At 43.9% G+C, this 6,766-nt stretch overlaps 1 pseudogene; it reads left to right on the top strand.

Moving 5' to 3' along the window:
- Positions 1 to 3,219: 3,219 nt before the first annotated feature.
- LOC102430932 lies at positions 3,220 to 4,507 on the top strand (annotated as a pseudogene).
- The last annotated feature ends 2,259 nt before the right edge of the window (positions 4,508 to 6,766 follow it).

Raw genomic sequence — 6,766 nt, forward strand, 5'->3', positions numbered from 1 at the left:
AGGAGGACAAGAGGCAATATTCAGTGCCAAGCACAGAAGTAGGTGCAACTTGGCTGCTTTGGGTCAGTCAGGCTCTGGCTTTGTCCCCTCTCTCCAATGATTGCCCCAGCCAGGTAAAATCATCTGTTGCTTTTGCCTGCAGGCCTGTTTTGCCTTAGACCAGTGGTCGGCAAACTCATTAGTCAACAGAGCCAAATATCAACAGTACAACGACTGAAATTTCTTTTGAGAGCCAAATTTTTTAAACTTAAACTATATAGGTAGGTACATTGTTATTATCTTAATTAGGGTACTCCTAAGGCTTAGGAAGAGCCACACGCAAGGGGCCAAAGAGCCGCATGTGGCTCGCGAGCCGCAGTTTGCTGACCACGGCTAGACTGACACCAGTTCCTGCCCCCAGCAAGAATCACAGAAGAAGCTTCCTAAAAGTTGTGCTAAGTTGTTCCGTGTGTCACACTGACTCTGCTTTAGCTAAGTAGAGCTTGAGGAGTCAGTGGGCCACGCTTAGAAGGATGTCAGGCAGGTGGCTGGGGTGTTTGCAGGTGTTAGATGTGTTCTGAAATTTCAGAGTGAGTCCAAAGTAGTGATATACTTTTGGGAAACACACTGTGAGGATGGGAGCCAATGAGCAGCTTCATTGGATAAAGACAGTACAATGAGCAGAAAATAGGCCAAGACTGGTATTTTGGGGAATATCCTCTATTAAGTGATGGACAATGAATAGCAGGGGAAACCCCAAAGGACACTTGAAATGAGCAGTAGGAAAAGTTGGAAGGAGACCAACATCATAGAAACCAAGGAAGACAAGCGTTCATGCTGAGAGGTGAGAGTGCTGCTGGAAATGCAAGCAAGAGGGGCAGCAAACCGAGGCCTTTGATTTTGTTTGACTTTTGTGAAAACAGTTTCAAAAGACCGGAGAGAGGAAGAGCCAAGATCCATGAGACCGAGGAATAAGTCTCCCATTTATTTGGTGTCTTCTAAACTTCAGGCTGGATGGCAGACAACATCTTATTTTATTGAGGGAAAAAGAGAGAACAGGAAGCAGCAGACTCAGAGGGAGATTGGTACGACAAGGAAGGAGAGGAGTAGATCAAGAGGGGGTGTTATTGTCTATTTCCTTTTGGGTGGGAAGATTTGAGCTCGTGTTTAGGAATTGGACACGTAGCTGGTGAGGAGAGGGAAAACAGAGACCATAGTCATGAGAGGGAGGGTCCAGCATCATAGGAGGCAGGTGAAGGGGTTAACCTGCCCATGTGGCAGAGAAAGTTTCTTCCAAGATGGGCGGGAAGGAAGAAAGTTTCAGTGAGGATCCAAAGAAAACTTAAAGAGCTGGGAGGAAACTTGTGGGAGTTCTCATCAGATGTTCTCAATTTTCCCAGGGAAGTAGGTGGAGAGGTCATCTTTGTGAGTGAAGGGGCAGGGGAGGAAATAGACCTGGAGGAGAATGAAGGAAAGGGGGAAGGTTGTGGTGGTGAATTCCATGACAGGAAGCACTCTGTGGGTGATGAAAAGGGTTGCAGCCAGGCCCTGAGCCCAGCTACTAAGGTCCCCCTTCTCTGTTTACTCAGCCCCAACCCCCTTCAGCTCTAGTGCTGACAAGGACCAGGAGAGTCTTTACATGCTCAGAGATTTATTGAAAGAAGAGGAGATAGTAAAGGGAAAATACCCTCTGAATTGCTTCTAAGTAGCCAGGGAAGACTTGACAGAGGAGAAGACAGTTTAGAAGGGCTTGATCTGAGAACACAGAGAAAGTTTGCACAATAGTAAGGGATCTGATGGGCCTCTCTGGAAACATATCTTTAAGCTTTTTGGGAGGAAGTAGAGAAGCAATTATTCAGTGGATTACCCGAATTCCTCTTTTAACATCATGGTATCACTGCCAGAAGTTGATTTGTAACACAGTTCAGCCACTTTACCACATCTTACCTCTTAGAAAGGATGGATTGGGGATTTTTCAGGTTACATGTGTTTTTCAACCATCAGCATTAATACTGAGAGATTATTTTCGTAGCAGTAAGTGTAGGTATAATGCTGTATCCAAGCCAGGGAGGAACATTTTATTTGAAGTTTTACTTTCTTAACCATCATCTTGACCTTCAATTTGTCGAGACTTCCTTATTTTCCCCCAGTTTTGGTGGAGGATATCCCAGTCTGGAAATCCAACTGACATAACTCCCTCCAATTACACTCTGAAAACAGTAATCTCCATAGATATTTGAGTGTGGTCTGTGCCTCTCAGTTTATCAACTTGAATCTACTGCAGAGAGGGCTCAAGGCAGAGTGTTTTAAAATCACAAGCGATGTTTGGTTTGCTGATAACTGAGCTGAAACAATCAGGACTGGCTATATAATTTGCAGGTCCCGGAGCAAAATGAAAATGTGGGGTCCTTGTTCAAAAATTATTAACAATTTCAAGATGATAATAACAGAGCCTTGAACCAAGTGTGGGGCCCTTCTAAGCACAAGCCCTGTGCAACTGCCTGAGTCACATGCTCATGATGCTGGTCCTGGAAATAACCCAAGGGCAGTCACACAAGTTGCAGAAACCTCACCGACTCTCCCCCCCCCTCCCGCCTCTCACGACTGAGCTTTAGTGTTGGATACTTGCTCTAAACTCTGAGCCAGGTTCTCCTTTAGCTCTCTCTCCTTTTGGAAAAATAAAATCAGCCCAACACATTACTGTTATGATCTGCTGCCCTGTGACCACCCCAGGAGTCTGGACAAGGAGGTTATAATGGGATGGTGCGGTGGACAGAGCAACACATGGGTCAACCTGGGAGTCATGCCCCAGTATAGAATCACATGTTGGCTTCTAAGTAATTTTCAATTCTTGCCCAGAAGTGATATCTTAATGGGCAGCCAAAGCAGTAGTTCAAGTTAGGACAGCCTTGTGAGGGTGGGTGTGGTGAGCCCCCTTTGCCATTGGGTATGGGCTTCCAACTGAAAGTAGATTTATGTCCACTTTGTGACCTTATTTACGATAGGAACACTTTTTCTTTCTCAGTTTTCTGATGGAGAGAATTCTAACCCTTGACTATGAATTTTTGATTTCAATAATTAATAGCTTGATAAATCTCATCTAACTTAAAAGGTTTGGTAAAATATATTTTGCAAATAAAATTATTTAAAATAAAAAAAAGATTTTGGAGTAGGGGAAAAATTATTCATACAGGTGGCTTGGACCTGAGTCTTGGCCTCTCACCCTCCTCCCTGAACAACATGATCTTCAGGAACTTCTCCAGGTTCTCCACAACTACTGGACCCTGGCCTCCATGTAGTTACCCAGCCATTGGACCAGCCAGCCAGCAGCATGGCCATCAACTATGCAGATGCCAGGGGCTCAGCTTTCAGATCTCTGTGTCCCACTTCACCAGCATGTGGAGTGGCCTGGCTTCAGAGATGGCTGGGGGTCCAGCAGGCATAGGGTGGATCCAAAATGAAGAGATTATGCAATGCCTGGATGACTATCTGGCCTCCTACCTAAGATGGTGAGAAGCCTGGAGACTGATAACTGGAGACTGGACAATAAAATCTGGGAACACCTGGAGGAGAAGCGACCCCAGGTCAGAGATTAGGGACATTACTTCAAGACCATTGAGGATCTGAGGGCTCAGATATTTGTAAGTTTTGTGAGACATGCCCACATGGTTCTGCAGATTGACAATGCCTGTCTTGCTGCTGATGACTTCAGAGTCAAATATGAGAAGGAGCTGGCCATGTGCTGGTCTGTGGAGGGTGACATCAATGGACTCTGAAAGGTCACTGATGACACCAATATCACTCGACTGCCACTGGAGACAGAGATCAAGGCTCTTAAAAAGGGGCTGCTCTTCATGAAGAAGAACCATGAGGAGGAAGTAAATGGTCTACAAAAGCAGATTACCAACTCTGGGTTGACTGTGGAGTTGGATGCTCCCAAATCTCAGGACTTCAGCATGACCATGGTGGACATCTGGGCCCAGTAGAAGAACTGAGAGGAGCTAGACAAGTACTGGTCCCAGCAGATTGAGGGGAACACCACAGTGGTCACCTTACAAATTGCTGAGATGTATGGTCTAGTGTAGTCCTTGGAGATTGATCTAGACTCCATGAGAAATTTGAAGGCCAGTTTGGAGAACATACTGATGGAGGTGGAGATGTGCTATGCCACATAGATGAAACAACTCAATGGGATCCTGCTGTACCTTCCGTCAGAGCTGGCCCAGACTTGGGCAGAGTGGCAGCACCAGGCCTAGCAGTAGAGGCCCTGCTGAACATCAAGGTCAAATTGGAGGCCGAGATTTTCACCTATTTCAATCTGCTGGAAGAAGGGGAGGACCTCTATCTTAGTGACACCCTGGACAACAGAAATTTCCTGCAATCCATCCAGAAGACTACCACCTGCAGAGTTGTGGACAGCGAAGTGGTATCTGAGGTCAATGATACCAAAGTTCTGAAGCGTTATGGCAGCAGTAGTGGGGCATCCCTTGGCGAGCAGGTGGCCAATAATAAGTTCAGAGATCAATGAAAAACAAACAAAGAATTTTCCATCCATTAAAGAAGTTTTGTAGCTGCTGGGGAAAACCTACCGAAGAACCTATCAGAGGACAGTGAAGTTGCAGGAATTTGAAATTCAAGCAACCCCATGGGTTAGAAACCCTGAATGTGCTAAAAATTAGATGCAAGCAACTGCACAAGTTCAGAATAAAAAGTAGGTCAGAGATCAAACAGAGAAATGAGCATTGGTGGGGAGAACCAATGCAATCCATAGAGGGCTTAACAGAAAGTTCAGGCAAATAGCATGTGGGGGAGTAGTGGGAACTGGGAGGGTGGGACAAGGCGGACAGAGCCAAAGGACCAGCCATAAAAATACTTTGGTTACCAGGATAACTTGTTCAACATGTTCTCCTGTTTCCTCTAAGGTATGTGACTGTTGACTGAAGTGGGCATGATGAAAGGTGGAGCAAGAGGAAGTTCAACAGAAAAGAGTGTAAAAACACAGACGTATGCAGTCCTCTAGTTCTGAAGAGGAAATCTTCGCATTTTCTATTTTTGGACTGATAAATAAACTCTTCCAGGGCAAAGATCACTTATTCTATTTTTGTCCTTCTAGTCTATAGCATAGGACATCATTCTCATGCCCTCTTTCCCCCTCTCTTGTTTTATTACTGAGTCATAATTTGTATATAGTAAAATTCACAGATTTGAAGACTAAGCTTGAGGAATTGCTATATATGTATATACCTGTGTAACCACCACCTGGATCAAGATGGAGACCTTTTCTATTACTCCAGTAAGTTTGTTTGGACTCCATTCATAGTCAATGCCTATTTGTCTTTCCTTACTCATGTAAATGGAATCAGAGAGCATGCAGTTTGAATGTCTGGTTTATCCTGCTCGTCATTATGCCGGAAGATTCATCCTTGTTATTGGGGATAGCAGTAGTTCATTCTTTTGCATTGCTGAGTAGTATTCCATTGTAGGACTGTACCATGATTAGTTTATTCATTCTCCTGCTTAGGCATTTGGGTTGTTCCCATGTTCGGGGTATATGAATATATCTACTATGAACTGTCTTTTTTTGTTGTTGTTGACATATACTCTCATGTCTCTTAATGTCTTCCTTTTTGAAATATTTTTATTCTTTTGTCATCCAGGGTGTGACTTTTTATTTATCTTCTTCCTATTTCCCTGACTTATCTTTATGTCCTCTGCTGTTTCTTTCCTTATTTCCTCAACTTCTAAATGTTGGGCTCTCCCACCCAACCAGTTCAGACCTTGGCCTTCTTCTCTATCTAGAGCCACATTCTGTGTTATCTTCTTCAGTCTTGTGGCTTTAAATACCACCTTCTCATAATGCCCATATTTACAACTTTTGCCCAGATCTCTCACTTAAACCCCAAATTGATATATTTAAATGTCTTTCAACATCCATACTTGGATATTTAACAGGTATCTCAAACTTTAGAAGACAGACATTGGCCTTCTAACCTAACCCTCACAATATGATCTACCTCTGGCTTTCCCCATCTCAGTTGTGGCAACAACATCCTCCTAGGGGCTAAAGTTAAAAAACTTGGAACAATCATCAACTCATCTCTTTTTCTCTAACCTCCCATTCAATTCACCAGCAAATCCTGTGGAAGCTACCTTTAAATTATACCTTGAATAATCATTTCACCACATCCATCACCCCAAGACTGATGCTTCCGCCTTTGTCCCCCCTAGAATCTCTCCTTCACGAAGAATCCAGAATAATCCCCTTTAGAAGCAGAAGCCAAATCAGGTCATTTATCTGCTCAGAATCCTCCAATGACATCTCATCTTACTCAGAGTCAAAGTCAAGACTTTACTATGGCTTATAAGGCCCTGAGGGAATTCCTGCCTATCTATGCCTTCTCTTCATAGTCTTTCCCCCTTGCCCACACTGCTCTAGACATGCTGGTTTCCTTGACATTCTGTGACCAAGCCAAATATGTTTCCAGGAACTTTGCCCTTGCTGCTTGCTCTCTTGGTAATGGTATCCCCAGATACCTGCACAGCTTACTCCTTTCCCATCTGCAGGTGTCTACCAGAGAGCATTATGGAGAATTCGTCTGAGCACCTTCTTTAATGCACTAACTCATCCTCACTCCATGCCATGGGGAAGGATGTACCATATGTTGATGTCTCTTACAGAGACTTCCTTAAGAATTACCCTTTCTCTGTAAAAACAAGCATTTTAAAGAAACAAATGTTTCTCTCAAATTAGGTCATAATGTCAAGGAGATTACATTTATGTTTATTC

This window comes from Myotis lucifugus, unplaced genomic scaffold (assembly GCF_000147115.1).
Source record: "Myotis lucifugus unplaced genomic scaffold, Myoluc2.0 scaffold_42, whole genome shotgun sequence".
Taxonomy (NCBI): domain Eukaryota; kingdom Metazoa; phylum Chordata; class Mammalia; order Chiroptera; family Vespertilionidae; genus Myotis; species Myotis lucifugus.